The sequence below is a fragment of the Prionailurus viverrinus genome, unplaced genomic scaffold (genome assembly GCF_022837055.1).
Source record: "Prionailurus viverrinus isolate Anna unplaced genomic scaffold, UM_Priviv_1.0 scaffold_90, whole genome shotgun sequence".
In the NCBI taxonomy this organism is placed as follows: Eukaryota; Metazoa; Chordata; class Mammalia; order Carnivora; family Felidae; genus Prionailurus; species Prionailurus viverrinus.
Genome location: NW_025927652.1, coordinates 1 through 19,832, shown reverse-complemented (window position 1 = coordinate 19,832; position 19,832 = coordinate 1). Strand labels below are relative to the sequence as shown.

Here is a 19,832-nt window from a genome sequence, read left to right as displayed (position 1 = left end):
AGTCCCGGGATCGGTGAAGGCCGGGGCTTGCGCCACAGCGCCTTGCCAGGGTCCTCTTGCGCCGCCTCCGCCACCCGCCCGGGGCCCGCGGCGGAGGGCGGCGGCAGCCAGGCAGGCAGGCAGGCAGGTAGGCAGGCAGGCGCGTGCATGGGTGAAGCGCGGCACCCGCTGGGCTTGGGACGCGTGGAGCAGGCTCTTGAGGCGCCCAGCGGCAGCCGCCGGCGTCTACGGCCATACCACCCTGAACGCGCCCGATCTCGTCTGATCTCGGAAGCTAAGCAGGGTCGGGCCTGGTTAGTACTTGGATGGGAGACCGCCTGGGAATACCGGGTGCTGTAGGCTTTTGCCTTTTGCCTTTTGCCTCTGGCCTCCTTGACCTCTCCTTTGGCGCCCGCCGCCCCTCCCCCCTCCCTCCGTGTGTCCCTCTCTCCCCGGGGAGCGCGTCTCCTGGGGCCAAACACACCCCGCCCACTGCTCCCTCAGCTCCTCCCGGGCCGGCAAAGCGGCCTGGCCTGGCCTAGCCTAGCCTGGCCCCGCCCCCCGAGCCCCGCCCCGCCCCCCGAGCCCGCACACCGCACACCCCACGGCACTTCACAAGGGGACCGCTCGCCGCTCCCCGCTCCCCACTGCCCGCACCAGGCTAAATCCCACTGCACCGGCTGGAAGCCACGCCCCAGCTTTGCACCTTTCCTGACACTGCACCCGCACGCACGGAGGGGTGGGGGGGTGCGGTGAGGGCGGGACCGGGGGCTGGCGCCTGGGGACTGGAGGGTGGGGGCTGGCTGGGTGGATACAAGAACCCAGGAGCGGGCGGGGAGGGCGGGGCAGCGAGACCCCACACTCGGACTCCGCCACGGGCCTGGGCTCCCTGGGTCCCGGACCTCTTCCCTCCCTCGAGCCCTCATCCCCAGGGCCCCCGGCGTTTGGCGAGGCCCAGCTAGGGCAGCGGGCTCGGGCTGGTGATGTTCTCTGGGGGCGCTGGGGCCTCCGGGGTGGCTTTGCACCAGGTGGGGCGGACGGGAATGAAAGGCGGGGGGGTTGGGGGGGCTGGCTGCGCTCGCCCTGGGACTGGGGAGGAGGCGCTGAGAACCCGGCGGGGTGTGGGGGGGGGGGGCCCAGAAGGAAAGGCCGGCCGGATGCCCCACGCTCGCTTCCACCCTCTTCCCAGTGAGCGGCCCGACGTGGTGCGGTGCGGTGCGATGCGGTGCGGTGCGGTGCGGGATGGAAGCGGAGGCGGGCGTGGGGCCAAGCCGGGAGCAGCGTGCAAGAGTCCCGGGATCGGTGAAGGCCGGGGCTTGCGCCACAGCGCCTTGCCAGGGTCCTCTTGCGCCGCCTCCGCCACCCGCCCGGGGCCCGCGGCGGAGGGCGGCGGCAGCCAGGCAGGCAGGCAGGCAGGTAGGCAGGCAGGCGCGTGCATGGGTGAAGCGCGGCACCCGCTGGGCTTGGGACGCGTGGAGCAGGCTCTTGAGGCGCCCAGCGGCAGCCGCCGGCGTCTACGGCCATACCACCCTGAACGCGCCCGATCTCGTCTGATCTCGGAAGCTAAGCAGGGTCGGGCCTGGTTAGTACTTGGATGGGAGACCGCCTGGGAATACCGGGTGCTGTAGGCTTTTGCCTTTTGCCTTTTGCCTCTGGCCTCCTTGACCTCTCCTTTGGCGCCCGCCGCCCCTCCCCCCTCCCTCCGTGTGTCCCTCTCTCCCCGGGGAGCGCGTCTCCTGGGGCCAAACACACCCCGCCCACTGCTCCCTCAGCTCCTCCCGGGCCGGCAAAGCGGCCTGGCCTGGTCTGGCCTAGCCTAGCCTGGCCCCGCCCCCCGAGCCCCGCCCCGCCCCCCGAGCCCGCACACCGCACACCCCACGGCACTTCACAAGGGGACCGCTCGCCGCTCCCCGCTCCCCACTGCCCGCACCAGGCTAAATCCCACTGCACCGGCTGGAAGCCACGCCCCAGCTTTGCACCTTTCCTGACACTGCACCCGCACGCACGGAGGGGTGGGGGGGTGCGGTGAGGGCGGGACCGGGGGCTGGCGCCTGGGGACTGGAGGGTGGGGGCTGGCTGGGTGGATACAAGAACCCAGGAGCGGGCGGGGAGGGCGGGGCAGCGAGACCCCACACTCGGACTCCGCCACGGGCCTGGGCTCCCTGGGTCCCGGACCTCTTCCCTCCCTCGAGCCCTCATCCCCAGGGCCCCCGGCGTTTGGCGAGGCCCAGCTAGGGCAGCGGGCTCGGGCTGGTGATGTTCTCTGGGGGCGCTGGGGCCTCCGGGGTGGCTTTGCACCAGGTGGGGCGGACGGGAATGAAAGGCGGGGGGGTTGGGGGGGCTGGCTGCGCTCGCCCTGGGACTGGAGAGGAGGCGCTGAGAACCCGGCGGGGTGTGGGGGGGGGGGGCCCAGAAGGAAAGGCCGGCCGGATGCCCCACGCTCGCTTCCACCCTCTTCCCAGTGAGCGGCCCGACGTGGTGCGGTGCGGTGCGATGCGGTGCGGTGCGGTGCGGGATGGAAGCGGAGGCGGGCGTGGGGCCAAGCCGGGAGCAGCGTGCAAGAGTCCCGGGATCGGTGAAGGCCGGGGCTTGCGCCACAGCGCCTTGCCAGGGTCCTCTTGCGCCGCCTCCGCCACCCGCCCGGGGCCCGCGGCGGAGGGCGGCGGCAGCCAGGCAGGCAGGCAGGCAGGTAGGCAGGCAGGCGCGTGCATGGGTGAAGCGCGGCACCCGCTGGGCTTGGGACGCGTGGAGCAGGCTCTTGAGGCGCCCAGCGGCAGCCGCCGGCGTCTACGGCCATACCACCCTGAACGCGCCCGATCTCGTCTGATCTCGGAAGCTAAGCAGGGTCGGGCCTGGTTAGTACTTGGATGGGAGACCGCCTGGGAATACCGGGTGCTGTAGGCTTTTGCCTTTTGCCTTTTGCCTCTGGCCTCCTTGACCTCTCCTTTGGCGCCCGCCGCCCCTCCCCCCTCCCTCCGTGTGTCCCTCTCTCCCCGGGGAGCGCGTCTCCTGGGGCCAAACACACCCCGCCCACTGCTCCCTCAGCTCCTCCCGGGCCGGCAAAGCGGCCTGGCCTGGCCTAGCCTAGCCTGGCCCCGCCCCCCGAGCCCCGCCCCGCCCCCCGAGCCCGCACACCGCACACCCCACGGCACTTCACAAGGGGACCGCTCGCCGCTCCCCGCTCCCCACTGCCCGCACCAGGCTAAATCCCACTGCACCGGCTGGAAGCCACGCCCCAGCTTTGCACCTTTCCTGACACTGCACCCGCACGCACGGAGGGGTGGGGGGGTGCGGTGAGGGCGGGACCGGGGGCTGGCGCCTGGGGACTGGAGGGTGGGGGCTGGCTGGGTGGATACAAGAACCCAGGAGCGGGCGGGGAGGGCGGGGCAGCGAGACCCCACACTCGGACTCCGCCACGGGCCTGGGCTCCCTGGGTCCCGGACCTCTTCCCTCCCTCGAGCCCTCATCCCCAGGGCCCCCGGCGTTTGGCGAGGCCCAGCTAGGGCAGCGGGCTCGGGCTGGTGATGTTCTCTGGGGGCGCTGGGGCCTCCGGGGTGGCTTTGCACCAGGTGGGGCGGACGGGAATGAAAGGCGGGGGGGTTGGGGGGGCTGGCTGCGCTCGCCCTGGGACTGGGGAGGAGGCGCTGAGAACCCGGCGGGGTGTGGGGGGGGGGGGGCCCAGAAGGAAAGGCCGGCCGGATGCCCCACGCTCGCTTCCACCCTCTTCCCAGTGAGCGGCCCGACGTGGTGCGGTGCGGTGCGATGCGGTGCGGTGCGGTGCGGGATGGAAGCGGAGGCGGGCGTGGGGCCAAGCCGGGAGCAGCGTGCAAGAGTCCCGGGATCGGTGAAGGCCGGGGCTTGCGCCACAGCGCCTTGCCAGGGTCCTCTTGCGCCGCCTCCGCCACCCGCCCGGGGCCCGCGGCGGAGGGCGGCGGCAGCCAGGCAGGCAGGCAGGCAGGTAGGCAGGCAGGCGCGTGCATGGGTGAAGCGCGGCACCCGCTGGGCTTGGGACGCGTGGAGCAGGCTCTTGAGGCGCCCAGCGGCAGCCGCCGGCGTCTACGGCCATACCACCCTGAACGCGCCCGATCTCGTCTGATCTCGGAAGCTAAGCAGGGTCGGGCCTGGTTAGTACTTGGATGGGAGACCGCCTGGGAATACCGGGTGCTGTAGGCTTTTGCCTTTTGCCTTTTGCCTCTGGCCTCCTTGACCTCTCCTTTGGCGCCCGCCGCCCCTCCCCCCTCCCTCCGTGTGTCCCTCTCTCCCCGGGGAGCGCGTCTCCTGGGGCCAAACACACCCCGCCCACTGCTCCCTCAGCTCCTCCCGGGCCGGCAAAGCGGCCTGGCCTGGCCTAGCCTAGCCTGGCCCCGCCCCCCGAGCCCCGCCCCGCCCCCCGAGCCCGCACACCGCACACCCCACGGCACTTCACAAGGGGACCGCTCGCCGCTCCCCGCTCCCCACTGCCCGCACCAGGCTAAATCCCACTGCACCGGCTGGAAGCCACGCCCCAGCTTTGCACCTTTCCTGACACTGCACCCGCACGCACGGAGGGGTGGGGGGGTGCGGTGAGGGCGGGACCGGGGGCTGGCGCCTGGGGACTGGAGGGTGGGGGCTGGCTGGGTGGATACAAGAACCCAGGAGCGGGCGGGGAGGGCGGGGCAGCGAGACCCCACACTCGGACTCCGCCACGGGCCTGGGCTCCCTGGGTCCCGGACCTCTTCCCTCCCTCGAGCCCTCATCCCCAGGGCCCCCGGCGTTTGGCGAGGCCCAGCTAGGGCAGCGGGCTCGGGCTGGTGATGTTCTCTGGGGGCGCTGGGGCCTCCGGGGTGGCTTTGCACCAGGTGGGGCGGACGGGAATGAAAGGCGGGGGGGTTGGGGGGGCTGGCTGCGCTCGCCCTGGGACTGGGGAGGAGGCGCTGAGAACCCGGCGGGGTGTGGGGGGGGGGGGGGCCCAGAAGGAAAGGCCGGCCGGATGCCCCACGCTCGCTTCCACCCTCTTCCCAGTGAGCGGCCCGACGTGGTGCGGTGCGGTGCGATGCGGTGCGGTGCGGTGCGGGATGGAAGCGGAGGCGGGCGTGGGGCCAAGCCGGGAGCAGCGTGCAAGAGTCCCGGGATCGGTGAAGGCCGGGGCTTGCGCCACAGCGCCTTGCCAGGGTCCTCTTGCGCCGCCTCCGCCACCCGCCCGGGGCCCGCGGCGGAGGGCGGCGGCAGCCAGGCAGGCAGGCAGGCAGGTAGGCAGGCAGGCGCGTGCATGGGTGAAGCGCGGCACCCGCTGGGCTTGGGACGCGTGGAGCAGGCTCTTGAGGCGCCCAGCGGCAGCCGCCGGCGTCTACGGCCATACCACCCTGAACGCGCCCGATCTCGTCTGATCTCGGAAGCTAAGCAGGGTCGGGCCTGGTTAGTACTTGGATGGGAGACCGCCTGGGAATACCGGGTGCTGTAGGCTTTTGCCTTTTGCCTTTTGCCTCTGGCCTCCTTGACCTCTCCTTTGGCGCCCGCCGCCCCTCCCCCCTCCCTCCGTGTGTCCCTCTCTCCCCGGGGAGCGCGTCTCCTGGGGCCAAACACACCCCGCCCACTGCTCCCTCAGCTCCTCCCGGGCCGGCAAAGCGGCCTGGCCTGGCCTAGCCTAGCCTGGCCCCGCCCCCCGAGCCCCGCCCCGCCCCCCGAGCCCGCACACCGCACACCCCACGGCACTTCACAAGGGGACCGCTCGCCGCTCCCCGCTCCCCACTGCCCGCACCAGGCTAAATCCCACTGCACCGGCTGGAAGCCACGCCCCAGCTTTGCACCTTTCCTGACACTGCACCCGCACGCACGGAGGGGTGGGGGGGTGCGGTGAGGGCGGGACCGGGGGCTGGCGCCTGGGGACTGGAGGGTGGGGGCTGGCTGGGTGGATACAAGAACCCAGGAGCGGGCGGGGAGGGCGGGGCAGCGAGACCCCACACTCGGACTCCGCCACGGGCCTGGGCTCCCTGGGTCCCGGACCTCTTCCCTCCCTCGAGCCCTCATCCCCAGGGCCCCCGGCGTTTGGCGAGGCCCAGCTAGGGCAGCGGGCTCGGGCTGGTGATGTTCTCTGGGGGCGCTGGGGCCTCCGGGGTGGCTTTGCACCAGGTGGGGCGGACGGGAATGAAAGGCGGGGGGGTTGGGGGGGCTGGCTGCGCTCGCCCTGGGACTGGGGAGGAGGCGCTGAGAACCCGGCGGGGTGTGGGGGGGGGGGGCCCAGAAGGAAAGGCCGGCCGGATGCCCCACGCTCGCTTCCACCCTCTTCCCAGTGAGCGGCCCGACGTGGTGCGGTGCGGTGCGATGCGGTGCGGTGCGGTGCGGGATGGAAGCGGAGGCGGGCGTGGGGCCAAGCCGGGAGCAGCGTGCAAGAGTCCCGGGATCGGTGAAGGCCGGGGCTTGCGCCACAGCGCCTTGCCAGGGTCCTCTTGCGCCGCCTCCGCCACCCGCCCGGGGCCCGCGGCGGAGGGCGGCGGCAGCCAGGCAGGCAGGCAGGCAGGTAGGCAGGCAGGCGCGTGCATGGGTGAAGCGCGGCACCCACTGGGCTTGGGACGCGTGGAGCAGGCTCTTGAGGCGCCCAGCGGCAGCCGCCGGCGTCTACGGCCATACCACCCTGAACGCGCCCGATCTCGTCTGATCTCGGAAGCTAAGCAGGGTCGGGCCTGGTTAGTACTTGGATGGGAGACCGCCTGGGAATACCGGGTGCTGTAGGCTTTTGCCTTTTGCCTTTTGCCTCTGGCCTCCTTGACCTCTCCTTTGTCGCCCGCCGCCCCTCCCCCCTCCCTCCGTGTGTCCCTCTCTCCCCGGGGAGCGCGTCTCCTGGGGCCAAACACACCCCGCCCACTGCTCCCTCAGCTCCTCCCGGGCCGGCAAAGCGGCCTGGCCTGGCCTGGCCTGGCCTAGCCTAGCCTGGCCCCGCCCCCCGAGCCCCGCCCCGCCCCCCGAGCCCGCACACCGCACACCCCACGGCACTTCACAAGGGGACCGCTCGCCGCTCCCCGCTCCCCACTGCCCGCACCAGGCTAAATCCCACTGCACCGGCTGGAAGCCACGCCCCAGCTTTGCACCTTTCCTGACACTGCACCCGCACGCACGGAGGGGTGGGGGGGTGCGGTGAGGGCGGGACCGGGGGCTGGCGCCTGGGGACTGGAGGGTGGGGGCTGGCTGGGTGGATACAAGAACCCAGGAGCGGGCGGGGAGGGCGGGGCAGCGAGACCCCACACTCGGACTCCGCCACGGGCCTGGGCTCCCTGGGTCCCGGACCTCTTCCCTCCCTCGAGCCCTCATCCCCAGGGCCCCCGGCGTTTGGCGAGGCCCAGCTAGGGCAGCGGGCTCGGGCTGGTGATGTTCTCTGGGGGCGCTGGGGCCTCCGGGGTGGCTTTGCACCAGGTGGGGCGGACGGGAATGAAAGGCGGGGGGGTTGGGGGGGCTGGCTGCGCTCGCCCTGGGACTGGGGAGGAGGCGCTGAGAACCCGGCGGGGTGTGGGGGGGGGGGGCCCAGAAGGAAAGGCCGGCCGGATGCCCCACGCTCGCTTCCACCCTCTTCCCAGTGAGCGGCCCGACGTGGTGCGGTGCGGTGCGATGCGGTGCGGTGCGGTGCGGGATGGAAGCGGAGGCGGGCGTGGGGCCAAGCCGGGAGCAGCGTGCAAGAGTCCCGGGATCGGTGAAGGCCGGGGCTTGCGCCACAGCGCCTTGCCAGGGTCCTCTTGCGCCGCCTCCGCCACCCGCCCGGGGCCCGCGGCGGAGGGCGGCGGCAGCCAGGCAGGCAGGCAGGCAGGTAGGCAGGCAGGCGCGTGCATGGGTGAAGCGCGGCACCCGCTGGGCTTGGGACGCGTGGAGCAGGCTCTTGAGGCGCCCAGCGGCAGCCGCCGGCGTCTACGGCCATACCACCCTGAACGCGCCCGATCTCGTCTGATCTCGGAAGCTAAGCAGGGTCGGGCCTGGTTAGTACTTGGATGGGAGACCGCCTGGGAATACCGGGTGCTTTAGGCTTTTGCCTTTTGCCTTTTGCCTCTGGCCTCCTTGACCTCTCCTTTGGCGCCCGCCGCCCCTCCCCCCTCCCTCCGTGTGTCCCTCTCTCCCCGGGGAGCGCGTCTCCTGGGGCCAAACACACCCCGCCCACTGCTCCCTCAGCTCCTCCCGGGCCGGCAAAGCGGCCTGGCCTGGCCTAGCCTAGCCTGGCCCCGCCCCCCGAGCCCCGCCCCGCCCCCCGAGCCCGCACACCGCACACCCCACGGCACTTCACAAGGGGACCGCTCGCCGCTCCCCGCTCCCCACTGCCCGCACCAGGCTAAATCCCACTGCACCGGCTGGAAGCCACGCCCCAGCTTTGCACCTTTCCTGACACTGCACCCGCACGCACGGAGGGGTGGGGGGGTGCGGTGAGGGCGGGACCGGGGGCTGGCGCCTGGGGACTGGAGGGTGGGGGCTGGCTGGGTGGATACAAGAACCCAGGAGCGGGCGGGGAGGGCGGGGCAGCGAGACCCCACACTCGGACTCCGCCACGGGCCTGGGCTCCCTGGGTCCCGGACCTCTTCCCTCCCTCGAGCCCTCATCCCCAGGGCCCCCGGCGTTTGGCGAGGCCCAGCTAGGGCAGCGGGCTCGGGCTGGTGATGTTCTCTGGGGGCGCTGGGGCCTCCGGGGTGGCTTTGCACCAGGTGGGGCGGACGGGAATGAAAGGCGGGGGGGTTGGGGGGGCTGGCTGCGCTCGCCCTGGGACTGGGGAGGAGGCGCTGAGAACCCGGCGGGGTGTGGGGGGGGGGGGGGCCCAGAAGGAAAGGCCGGCCGGATGCCCCACGCTCGCTTCCACCCTCTTCCCAGTGAGCGGCCCGACGTGGTGCGGTGCGGTGCGATGCGGTGCGGTGCGGTGCGGGATGGAAGCGGAGGCGGGCGTGGGGCCAAGCCGGGAGCAGCGTGCAAGAGTCCCGGGATCGGTGAAGGCCGGGGCTTGCGCCACAGCGCCTTGCCAGGGTCCTCTTGCGCCGCCTCCGCCACCCGCCCGGGGCCCGCGGCGGAGGGCGGCGGCAGCCAGGCAGGCAGGCAGGCAGGTAGGCAGGCAGGCGCGTGCATGGGTGAAGCGCGGCACCCGCTGGGCTTGGGACGCGTGGAGCAGGCTCTTGAGGCGCCCAGCGGCAGCCGCCGGCGTCTACGGCCATACCACCCTGAACGCGCCCGATCTCGTCTGATCTCGGAAGCTAAGCAGGGTCGGGCCTGGTTAGTACTTGGATGGGAGACCGCCTGGGAATACCGGGTGCTGTAGGCTTTTGCCTTTTGCCTTTTGCCTCTGGCCTCCTTGACCTCTCCTTTGGCGCCCGCCGCCCCTCCCCCCTCCCTCCGTGTGTCCCTCTCTCCCCGGGGAGCGCGTCTCCTGGGGCCAAACACACCCCGCCCACTGCTCCCTCAGCTCCTCCCGGGCCGGCAAAGCGGCCTGGCCTGGCCTAGCCTAGCCTGGCCCCGCCCCCCGAGCCCCGCCCCGCCCCCCGAGCCCGCACACCGCACACCCCACGGCACTTCACAAGGGGACCGCTCGCCGCTCCCCGCTCCCCACTGCCCGCACCAGGCTAAATCCCACTGCACCGGCTGGAAGCCACGCCCCAGCTTTGCACCTTTCCTGACACTGCACCCGCACGCACGGAGGGGTGGGGGGGTGCGGTGAGGGCGGGACCGGGGGCTGGCGCCTGGGGACTGGAGGGTGGGGGCTGGCTGGGTGGATACAAGAACCCAGGAGCGGGCGGGGAGGGCGGGGCAGCGAGACCCCACACTCGGACTCCGCCACGGGCCTGGGCTCCCTGGGTCCCGGACCTCTTCCCTCCCTCGAGCCCTCATCCCCAGGGCCCCCGGCGTTTGGCGAGGCCCAGCTAGGGCAGCGGGCTCGGGCTGGTGATGTTCTCTGGGGGCGCTGGGGCCTCCGGGGTGGCTTTGCACCAGGTGGGGCGGACGGGAATGAAAGGCGGGGGGGTTGGGGGGGCTGGCTGCGCTCGCCCTGGGACTGGGGAGGAGGCGCTGAGAACCCGGCGGGGTGTGGGGGGGGGGGGCCCAGAAGGAAAGGCCGGCCGGATGCCCCACGCTCGCTTCCACCCTCTTCCCAGTGAGCGGCCCGACGTGGTGCGGTGCGGTGCGATGCGGTGCGGTGCGGTGCGGGATGGAAGCGGAGGCGGGCGTGGGGCCAAGCCGGGAGCAGCGTGCAAGAGTCCCGGGATCGGTGAAGGCCGGGGCTTGCGCCACAGCGCCTTGCCAGGGTCCTCTTGCGCCGCCTCCGCCACCCGCCCGGGGCCCGCGGCGGAGGGCGGCGGCAGCCAGGCAGGCAGGCAGGCAGGTAGGCAGGCAGGCGCGTGCATGGGTGAAGCGCGGCACCCACTGGGCTTGGGACGCGTGGAGCAGGCTCTTGAGGCGCCCAGCGGCAGCCGCCGGCGTCTACGGCCATACCACCCTGAACGCGCCCGATCTCGTCTGATCTCGGAAGCTAAGCAGGGTCGGGCCTGGTTAGTACTTGGATGGGAGACCGCCTGGGAATACCGGGTGCTGTAGGCTTTTGCCTTTTGCCTTTTGCCTCTGGCCTCCTTGACCTCTCCTTTGTCGCCCGCCGCCCCTCCCCCCTCCCTCCGTGTGTCCCTCTCTCCCCGGGGAGCGCGTCTCCTGGGGCCAAACACACCCCGCCCACTGCTCCCTCAGCTCCTCCCGGGCCGGCAAAGCGGCCTGGCCTGGCCTGGCCTGGCCTAGCCTAGCCTGGCCCCGCCCCCCGAGCCCCGCCCCGCCCCCCGAGCCCGCACACCGCACACCCCACGGCACTTCACAAGGGGACCGCTCGCCGCTCCCCGCTCCCCACTGCCCGCACCAGGCTAAATCCCACTGCACCGGCTGGAAGCCACGCCCCAGCTTTGCACCTTTCCTGACACTGCACCCGCACGCACGGAGGGGTGGGGGGGTGCGGTGAGGGCGGGACCGGGGGCTGGCGCCTGGGGACTGGAGGGTGGGGGCTGGCTGGGTGGATACAAGAACCCAGGAGCGGGCGGGGAGGGCGGGGCAGCGAGACCCCACACTCGGACTCCGCCACGGGCCTGGGCTCCCTGGGTCCCGGACCTCTTCCCTCCCTCGAGCCCTCATCCCCAGGGCCCCCGGCGTTTGGCGAGGCCCAGCTAGGGCAGCGGGCTCGGGCTGGTGATGTTCTCTGGGGGCGCTGGGGCCTCCGGGGTGGCTTTGCACCAGGTGGGGCGGACGGGAATGAAAGGCGGGGGGGTTGGGGGGGCTGGCTGCGCTCGCCCTGGGACTGGGGAGGAGGCGCTGAGAACCCGGCGGGGTGTGGGGGGGGGGGGGCCCAGAAGGAAAGGCCGGCCGGATGCCCCACGCTCGCTTCCACCCTCTTCCCAGTGAGCGGCCCGACGTGGTGCGGTGCGGTGCGATGCGGTGCGGTGCGGTGCGGGATGGAAGCGGAGGCGGGCGTGGGGCCAAGCCGGGAGCAGCGTGCAAGAGTCCCGGGATCGGTGAAGGCCGGGGCTTGCGCCACAGCGCCTTGCCAGGGTCCTCTTGCGCCGCCTCCGCCACCCGCCCGGGGCCCGCGGCGGAGGGCGGCGGCAGCCAGGCAGGCAGGCAGGCAGGTAGGCAGGCAGGCGCGTGCATGGGTGAAGCGCGGCACCCGCTGGGCTTGGGACGCGTGGAGCAGGCTCTTGAGGCGCCCAGCGGCAGCCGCCGGCGTCTACGGCCATACCACCCTGAACGCGCCCGATCTCGTCTGATCTCGGAAGCTAAGCAGGGTCGGGCCTGGTTAGTACTTGGATGGGAGACCGCCTGGGAATACCGGGTGCTGTAGGCTTTTGCCTTTTGCCTTTTGCCTCTGGCCTCCTTGACCTCTCCTTTGTCGCCCGCCGCCCCTCCCCCCTCCCTCCGTGTGTCCCTCTCTCCCCGGGGAGCGCGTCTCCTGGGGCCAAACACACCCCGCCCACTGCTCCCTCAGCTCCTCCCGGGCCGGCAAAGCGGCCTGGCCTGGCCTGGCCTAGCCTAGCCTGGCCCCGCCCCCCGAGCCCCGCCCCGCCCCCCGAGCCCGCACACCGCACACCCCACGGCACTTCACAAGGGGACCGCTCGCCGCTCCCCGCTCCCCACTGCCCGCACCAGGCTAAATCCCACTGCACCGGCTGGAAGCCACGCCCCAGCTTTGCACCTTTCCTGACACTGCACCCGCACGCACGGAGGGGTGGGGGGGTGCGGTGAGGGCGGGACCGGGGGCTGGCGCCTGGGGACTGGAGGGTGGGGGCTGGCTGGGTGGATACAAGAACCCAGGAGCGGGCGGGGAGGGCGGGGCAGCGAGACCCCACACTCGGACTCCGCCACGGGCCTGGGCTCCCTGGGTCCCGGACCTCTTCCCTCCCTCGAGCCCTCATCCCCAGGGCCCCCGGCGTTTGGCGAGGCCCAGCTAGGGCAGCGGGCTCGGGCTGGTGATGTTCTCTGGGGGCGCTGGGGCCTCCGGGGTGGCTTTGCACCAGGTGGGGCGGACGGGAATGAAAGGCGGGGGGGTTGGGGGGGCTGGCTGCGCTCGCCCTGGGACTGGGGAGGAGGCGCTGAGAACCCGGCGGGGTGTGGGGGGGGGGGGCCCAGAAGGAAAGGCCGGCCGGATGCCCCACGCTCGCTTCCACCCTCTTCCCAGTGAGCGGCCCGACGTGGTGCGGTGCGGTGCGATGCGGTGCGGTGCGGTGCGGGATGGAAGCGGAGGCGGGCGTGGGGCCAAGCCGGGAGCAGCGTGCAAGAGTCCCGGGATCGGTGAAGGCCGGGGCTTGCGCCACAGCGCCTTGCCAGGGTCCTCTTGCGCCGCCTCCGCCACCCGCCCGGGGCCCGCGGCGGAGGGCGGCGGCAGCCAGGCAGGCAGGCAGGCAGGTAGGCAGGCAGGCGCGTGCATGGGTGAAGCGCGGCACCCGCTGGGCTTGGGACGCGTGGAGCAGGCTCTTGAGGCGCCCAGCGGCAGCCGCCGGCGTCTACGGCCATACCACCCTGAACGCGCCCGATCTCGTCTGATCTCGGAAGCTAAGCAGGGTCGGGCCTGGTTAGTACTTGGATGGGAGACCGCCTGGGAATACCGGGTGCTGTAGGCTTTTGCCTTTTGCCTTTTGCCTCTGGCCTCCTTGACCTCTCCTTTGTCGCCCGCCGCCCCTCCCCCCTCCCTCCGTGTGTCCCTCTCTCCCCGGGGAGCGCGTCTCCTGGGGCCAAACACACCCCGCCCACTGCTCCCTCAGCTCCTCCCGGGCCGGCAAAGCGGCCTGGCCTGGCCTGGCCTGGCCTAGCCTAGCCTGGCCCCGCCCCCCGAGCCCCGCCCCGCCCCCCGAGCCCGCACACCGCACACCCCACGGCACTTCACAAGGGGACCGCTCGCCGCTCCCCGCTCCCCACTGCCCGCACCAGGCTAAATCCCACTGCACCGGCTGGAAGCCACGCCCCAGCTTTGCACCTTTCCTGACACTGCACCCGCACGCACGGAGGGGTGGGGGGGTGCGGTGAGGGCGGGACCGGGGGCTGGCGCCTGGGGACTGGAGGGTGGGGGCTGGCTGGGTGGATACAAGAACCCAGGAGCGGGCGGGGAGGGCGGGGCAGCGAGACCCCACACTCGGACTCCGCCACGGGCCTGGGCTCCCTGGGTCCCGGACCTCTTCCCTCCCTCGAGCCCTCATCCCCAGGGCCCCCGGCGTTTGGCGAGGCCCAGCTAGGGCAGCGGGCTCGGGCTGGTGATGTTCTCTGGGGGCGCTGGGGCCTCCGGGGTGGCTTTGCACCAGGTGGGGCGGACGGGAATGAAAGGCGGGGGGGTTGGGGGGGCTGGCTGCGCTCGCCCTGGGACTGGGGAGGAGGCGCTGAGAACCCGGCGGGGTGTGGGGGGGGGGGGGCCCAGAAGGAAAGGCCGGCCGGATGCCCCACGCTCGCTTCCACCCTCTTCCCAGTGAGCGGCCCGACGTGGTGCGGTGCGGTGCGATGCGGTGCGGTGCGGTGCGGGATGGAAGCGGAGGCGGGCGTGGGGCCAAGCCGGGAGCAGCGTGCAAGAGTCCCGGGATCGGTGAAGGCCGGGGCTTGCGCCACAGCGCCTTGCCAGGGTCCTCTTGCGCCGCCTCCGCCACCCGCCCGGGGCCCGCGGCGGAGGGCGGCGGCAGCCAGGCAGGCAGGCAGGCAGGTAGGCAGGCAGGCGCGTGCATGGGTGAAGCGCGGCACCCGCTGGGCTTGGGACGCGTGGAGCAGGCTCTTGAGGCGCCCAGCGGCAGCCGCCGGCGTCTACGGCCATACCACCCTGAACGCGCCCGATCTCGTCTGATCTCGGAAGCTAAGCAGGGTCGGGCCTGGTTAGTACTTGGATGGGAGACCGCCTGGGAATACCGGGTGCTGTAGGCTTTTGCCTTTTGCCTTTTGCCTCTGGCCTCCTTGACCTCTCCTTTGTCGCCCGCCGCCCCTCCCCCCTCCCTCCGTGTGTCCCTCTCTCCCCGGGGAGCGCGTCTCCTGGGGCCAAACACACCCCGCCCACTGCTCCCTCAGCTCCTCCCGGGCCGGCAAAGCGGCCTGGCCTGGCCTGGCCTAGCCTAGCCTGGCCCCGCCCCCCGAGCCCCGCCCCGCCCCCCGAGCCCGCACACCGCACACCCCACGGCACTTCACAAGGGGACCGCTCGCCGCTCCCCGCTCCCCACTGCCCGCACCAGGCTAAATCCCACTGCACCGGCTGGAAGCCACGCCCCAGCTTTGCACCTTTCCTGACACTGCACCCGCACGCACGGAGGGGTGGGGGGGTGCGGTGAGGGCGGGACCGGGGGCTGGCGCCTGGGGACTGGAGGGTGGGGGCTGGCTGGGTGGATACAAGAACCCAGGAGCGGGCGGGGAGGGCGGGGCAGCGAGACCCCACACTCGGACTCCGCCACGGGCCTGGGCTCCCTGGGTCCCGGACCTCTTCCCTCCCTCGAGCCCTCATCCCCAGGGCCCCCGGCGTTTGGCGAGGCCCAGCTAGGGCAGCGGGCTCGGGCTGGTGATGTTCTCTGGGGGCGCTGGGGCCTCCGGGGTGGCTTTGCACCAGGTGGGGCGGACGGGAATGAAAGGCGGGGGGGTTGGGGGGGCTGGCTGCGCTCGCCCTGGGACTGGGGAGGAGGCGCTGAGAACCCGGCGGGGTGTGGGGGGGGGGGGCCCAGAAGGAAAGGCCGGCCGGATGCCCCACGCTCGCTTCCACCCTCTTCCCAGTGAGCGGCCCGACGTGGTGCGGTGCGGTGCGATGCGGTGCGGTGCGGTGCGGGATGGAAGCGGAGGCGGGCGTGGGGCCAAGCCGGGAGCAGCGTGCAAGAGTCCCGGGATCGGTGAAGGCCGGGGCTTGCGCCACAGCGCCTTGCCAGGGTCCTCTTGCGCCGCCTCCGCCACCCGCCCGGGGCCCGCGGCGGAGGGCGGCGGCAGCCAGGCAGGCAGGCAGGCAGGTAGGCAGGCAGGCGCGTGCATGGGTGAAGCGCGGCACCCGCTGGGCTTGGGACGCGTGGAGCAGGCTCTTGAGGCGCCCAGCGGCAGCCGCCGGCGTCTACGGCCATACCACCCTGAACGCGCCCGATCTCGTCTGATCTCGGAAGCTAAGCAGGGTCGGGCCTGGTTAGTACTTGGATGGGAGACCGCCTGGGAATACCGGGTGCTGTAGGCTTTTGCCTTTTGCCTTTTGCCTCTGGCCTCCTTGACCTCTCCTTTGGCGCCCGCCGCCCCTCCCCCCTCCCTCCGTGTGTCCCTCTCTCCCCGGGGAGCGCGTCTCCTGGGGCCAAACACACCCCGCCCACTGCTCCCTCAGCTCCTCCCGGGCCGGCAAAGCGGCCTGGCCTGGCCTAGCCTAGCCTGGCCCCGCCCCCCGAGCCCCGCCCCGCCCCCCGAGCCCGCACACCGCACACCCCACGGCACTTCACAAGGGGACCGCTCGCCGCTCCCCGCTCCCCACTGCCCGCACCAGGCTAAATCCCACTGCACCGGCTGGAAGCCACGCCCCAGCTTTGCACCTTTCCTGACACTGCACCCGCACGCACGGAGGGGTGGGGGGGTGCGGTGAGGGCGGGACCGGGGGCTGGCGCCTGGGGACTGGAGGGTGGGGGCTGGCTGGGTGGATACAAGAACCCAGGAGCGGGCGGGGAGGGCGGGGCAGCGAGACCCCACACTCGGACTCCGCCACGGGCCTGGGCTCCCTGGGTCCCGGACCTCTTCCCTCCCTCGAGCCCTCATCCCCAGGGCCCCCGGCGTTTGGCGAGGCCCAGCTAGGGCAGCGGGCTCGGGCTGGTGATGTTCTCTGGGGGCGCTGGGGCCTCCGGGGTGGCTTTGCACCAGGTGGGGCGGACGGGAATGAAAGGCGGGGGGGTTGGGGGGGCTGGCTGCGCTCGCCCTGGGACTGGGGAGGAGGCGCTGAGAACCCGGCGGGGTGTGGGGGGGGGGGGCCCAGAAGGAAAGGCCGGCCGGATGCCCCACGCTCGCTTCCACCCTCTTCCCAGTGAGCGGCCCGACGTGGTGCGGTGCGGTGCGATGCGGTGCGGTGCGGTGCGGGATGGAAGCGGAGGCGGGCGTGGGGCCAAGCCGGGAGCAGCGTGCAAGAGTCCCGGGATCGGTGAAGGCCGGGGCTTGCGCCACAGCGCCTTGCCAGGGTCCTCTTGCGCCGCCTCCGCCACCCGCCCGGGGCCCGCGGCGGAGGGCGGCGGCAGCCAGGCAGGCAGGCAGGCAGGTAGGCAGGCAGGCGCGTGCATGGGTGAAGCGCGGCACCCGCTGGGCTTGGGACGCGTGGAGCAGGCTCTTGAGGCGCCCAGCGGCAGCCGCCGGCGTCTACGGCCATACCACCCTGAACGCGCCCGATCTCGTCTGATCTCGGAAGCTAAGCAGGGTCGGGCCTGGTTAGTACTTGGATGGGAGACCGCCTGGGAATACCCGGGTCGCTGTAGGCTTTTGCCTTTTGCCTTTTGCCTCTGGCCTCCTTGACCTCTCCTTTGGCGCCCGCCGCCCCTCCCCCCTCCCTCCGTGTGTCCCTCTCTCCCCGGGGAGCGCGTCTCCTGGGGCCAAACACACCCCGCCCACTGCTCCCTCAGCTCCTCCCGGGCCGGCAAAGCGGCCTGGCCTGGCCTGGCCTGGCCTAGCCTAGCCTGGCCCCGCCCCCCGAGCCCCGCCCCGCCCCCCGAGCCCGCACACCGCACACCCCACGGCACTTCACAAGGGGACCGCTCGCCGCTCCCCGCTCCCCACTGCCCGCACCAGGCTAAATCCCACTGCACCGGCTGGAAGCCACGCCCCAGCTTTGCACCTTTCCTGACACTGCACCCGCACGCACGGAGGGGTGGGGGGGTGCGGTGAGGGCGGGACCGGGGGCTGGCGCCTGGGGACTGGAGGGTGGGGGCTGGCTGGGTGGATACAAGAACCCAGGAGCGGGCGGGGAGGGCGGGGCAGCGAGACCCCACACTCGGACTCCGCCACGGGCCTGGGCTCCCTGGGTCCCGGACCTCTTCCCTCCCTCGAGCCCTCATCCCCAGGGCCCCCGGCGTTTGGCGAGGCCCAGCTAGGGCAGCGGGGCTCGGGCTGGTGATGTTCTCTGGGGGCGCTGGGGCCTCCGGGGTGGCTTTGCACCAGGTGGGGCGGACGGGAATGAAAGGCGGGGGGGTTGGGGGGGCTGGCTGCGCTCGCCCTGGGACTGGGGAGGAGGCGCTGAGAACCCGGCGGGGTGTGGGGGGGGGGGGGCCCAGAAGGAAAGGCCGGCCGGATGCCCCACGCTCGCTTCCACCCTCTTCCCAGTGAGCGGCCCGACGTGGTGCGGTGCGGTGCGATGCGGTGCGGTGCGGTGCGGGATGGAAGCGGAGGCGGGCGTGGGGCCAAGCCGGGAGCAGCGTGCAAGAGTCCCGGGATCGGTGAAGGCCGGGGCTTGCGCCACAGCGCCTTGCCAGGGTCCTCTTGCGCCGCCTCCGCCACCCGCCCGGGGCCCGCGGCGGAGGGCGGCGGCAGCCAGGCAGGCAGGCAGGCAGGTAGGCAGGCAGGCGCGTGCATGGGTGAAGCGCGGCACCCGCTGGGCTTGGGACGCGTGGAGCAGGCTCTTGAGGCGCCCAGCGGCAGCCGCCGGCGTCTACGGCCATACCACCCTGAACGCGCCCGATCTCGTCTGATCTCGGAAGCTAAGCAGGGTCGGGCCTGGTTAGTACTTGGATGGGAGACCGCCTGGGAATACCCGGGTGCTGTAGGCTTTTGCCTTTTGCCTTTTGCCTCTGGCCTCCTTGACCTCTCCTTTGGCGCCCGCCGCCCCTCCCCCCTCCCTCCGTGTGTCCCTCTCTCCCCGGGGAGCGCGTCTCCTGGGGCCAAACACACCCCGCCCACTGCTCCCTCAGCTCCTCCCGGGCCGGCAAAGCGGCCTGGCCTGGCCTGGCCTAGCCTAGCCTGGCCCCGCCCCCCGAGCCCCGCCCCGCCCCCCGAGCCCGCACACCGCACACCCCACGGCACTTCACAAGGGGACCGCTCGCCGCTCCCCGCTCCCCACTGCCCGCACCAGGCTAAATCCCACTGCACCGGCTGGAAGCCACGCCCCAGCTTTGCACCTTTCCTGACACTGCACCCGCACGCACGGAGGGGTGGGGGGGTGCGGTGAGGGCGGGACCGGGGGCTGGCGCCTGGGGACTGGAGGGTGGGGGCTGGCTGGGTGGATACAAGAACCCAGGAGCGGGCGGGGAGGGCGGGGCAGCGAGACCCCACACTCGGACTCCGCCACGGGCCTGGGCTCCCTGGGTCCCGGACCTCTTCCCTCCCTCGAGCCCTCATCCCCAGGGCCCCCCGGCGTTTGGCGAGGCCCAGCTAGGGCAGCGGGCTCGGGCTGGTGATGTTCTCTGGGGGCGCTGGGGCCTCCGGGGTGGCTTTGCACCAGGTGGGGCGGACGGGAATGAAAGGCGGGGGGGTTGGGGGGGCTGGCTGCGCTCGCCCTGGGACTGGGGAGGAGGCGCTGAGAACCCGGCGGGGTGTGGGGGGGGGGGGGGCCCAGAAGGAAAGGCCGGCCGGATGCCCCACGCTCGCTTCCACCCTCTTCCCAGTGAGCGGCCGACGTGGTGCGGTGCGGTGCGATGCGGTGCGGTGCGGTGCGGGATGGAAGCGGAGGCGGGCGTGGGGCCAAGCCGGGAGCAGCGTGCAAGAGTCCCGGGATCGGTGAAGGCCGGGGCTTGCGCCACAGCGCCTTGCCAGGGTCCTCTTGCGCCGCCTCCGCCACCCGCCCGGGGCCCGCGGCGGAGGGCGGCGGCAGCCAGGCAGGCAGGCAGGCAGGTAGGCAGGCAGGCGCGTGCATGGGTGAAGCGCGGCACCCGCTGGGCTTGGGACGCGTGGAGCAGGCTCTTGAGGCGCCCAGCGGCAGCCGCCGGCGTCTACGGCCATACCACCCTGAACGCGCCCGATCTCGTCTGATCTCGGAAGCTAAGCAGGGTCGGGCCTGGTTAGTACTTGGATGGGAGACCGCCTGGGAATACCGGGTGCTGTAGGCTTTTGCCTTTTGCCTTTTGCCTCTGGCCTCCTTGACCTCTCCTTTGGCGCCCGCCGCCCCTCCCCCCTCCCTCCGTGTGTCCCTCTCTCCCCGGGGAGCGCGTCTCCTGGGGCCAAACACACCCCGCCCACTGCTCCCTCAGCTCCTCCCGGGCCGGCAAAGCGGCCTGGCCTGGCCTAGCCTAGCCTGGCCCCGCCCCCCGAGCCCCGCCCCGCCCCCCGAGCCCGCACACCGCACACCCCACGGCACTTCACAAGGGGACCGCTCGCCGCTCCCCGCTCCCCACTGCCCGCACCAGGCTAAATCCCACTGCACCGGCTGGAAGCCACGCCCCAGCTTTGCACCTTTCCTGACACTGCACCCGCACGCACGGAGGGGTGGGGGGGGTGCGGTGAGG

General features: G+C 72.9%; 16 non-coding genes across 16 annotated transcripts; all 16 read left to right on the top strand.

Moving 5' to 3' along the window:
* Positions 1-223: 223 nt before the first annotated feature.
* LOC125160024 (5S ribosomal RNA) lies at positions 224-342 on the top strand. The gene has a single exon (XR_007150083.1). It is a non-coding gene; the product is annotated as a 5S ribosomal RNA (ribosomal RNA).
* Positions 343-1,491: 1,149 nt separating this feature from the next.
* Positions 1,492-1,610, top strand: LOC125160023 (5S ribosomal RNA). Its single transcript, XR_007150082.1, has one exon. It is a non-coding gene; the product is annotated as a 5S ribosomal RNA (ribosomal RNA).
* Positions 1,611-2,764: 1,154 nt separating this feature from the next.
* Positions 2,765-2,883, top strand: LOC125160019 (5S ribosomal RNA). Its single transcript, XR_007150078.1, has one exon. It is a non-coding gene; the product is annotated as a 5S ribosomal RNA (ribosomal RNA).
* A 1,150-nt stretch (positions 2,884-4,033) lies between these two features.
* LOC125160008 (5S ribosomal RNA) lies at positions 4,034-4,152 on the top strand. The gene has a single exon (XR_007150067.1). It is a non-coding gene; the product is annotated as a 5S ribosomal RNA (ribosomal RNA).
* A 1,151-nt stretch (positions 4,153-5,303) lies between these two features.
* On the top strand, positions 5,304-5,422 carry LOC125159996 (5S ribosomal RNA). Its single transcript, XR_007150056.1, has one exon. It is a non-coding gene; the product is annotated as a 5S ribosomal RNA (ribosomal RNA).
* Positions 5,423-6,571: 1,149 nt separating this feature from the next.
* Positions 6,572-6,690, top strand: LOC125159984 (5S ribosomal RNA). The gene has a single exon (XR_007150045.1). It is a non-coding gene; the product is annotated as a 5S ribosomal RNA (ribosomal RNA).
* Positions 6,691-7,849: 1,159 nt separating this feature from the next.
* LOC125160000 (5S ribosomal RNA) lies at positions 7,850-7,968 on the top strand. Its single transcript, XR_007150060.1, has one exon. It is a non-coding gene; the product is annotated as a 5S ribosomal RNA (ribosomal RNA).
* A 1,151-nt stretch (positions 7,969-9,119) lies between these two features.
* Positions 9,120-9,238, top strand: LOC125159973 (5S ribosomal RNA). The gene has a single exon (XR_007150034.1). It is a non-coding gene; the product is annotated as a 5S ribosomal RNA (ribosomal RNA).
* Positions 9,239-10,387: 1,149 nt separating this feature from the next.
* LOC125159962 (5S ribosomal RNA) lies at positions 10,388-10,506 on the top strand. Its single transcript, XR_007150023.1, has one exon. It is a non-coding gene; the product is annotated as a 5S ribosomal RNA (ribosomal RNA).
* Positions 10,507-11,666: 1,160 nt separating this feature from the next.
* On the top strand, positions 11,667-11,785 carry LOC125159950 (5S ribosomal RNA). The gene has a single exon (XR_007150012.1). It is a non-coding gene; the product is annotated as a 5S ribosomal RNA (ribosomal RNA).
* Positions 11,786-12,939: 1,154 nt separating this feature from the next.
* On the top strand, positions 12,940-13,058 carry LOC125159939 (5S ribosomal RNA). Its single transcript, XR_007150001.1, has one exon. It is a non-coding gene; the product is annotated as a 5S ribosomal RNA (ribosomal RNA).
* Positions 13,059-14,218: 1,160 nt separating this feature from the next.
* On the top strand, positions 14,219-14,337 carry LOC125159928 (5S ribosomal RNA). Its single transcript, XR_007149990.1, has one exon. It is a non-coding gene; the product is annotated as a 5S ribosomal RNA (ribosomal RNA).
* A 1,154-nt stretch (positions 14,338-15,491) lies between these two features.
* Positions 15,492-15,610, top strand: LOC125159917 (5S ribosomal RNA). The gene has a single exon (XR_007149979.1). It is a non-coding gene; the product is annotated as a 5S ribosomal RNA (ribosomal RNA).
* Positions 15,611-16,759: 1,149 nt separating this feature from the next.
* LOC125159999 (5S ribosomal RNA) lies at positions 16,760-16,880 on the top strand. The gene has a single exon (XR_007150059.1). It is a non-coding gene; the product is annotated as a 5S ribosomal RNA (ribosomal RNA).
* A 1,161-nt stretch (positions 16,881-18,041) lies between these two features.
* Positions 18,042-18,161, top strand: LOC125159993 (5S ribosomal RNA). The gene has a single exon (XR_007150053.1). It is a non-coding gene; the product is annotated as a 5S ribosomal RNA (ribosomal RNA).
* Positions 18,162-19,317: 1,156 nt separating this feature from the next.
* Positions 19,318-19,436, top strand: LOC125160055 (5S ribosomal RNA). Its single transcript, XR_007150114.1, has one exon. It is a non-coding gene; the product is annotated as a 5S ribosomal RNA (ribosomal RNA).
* Positions 19,437-19,832: the final 396 nt, after the last annotated feature.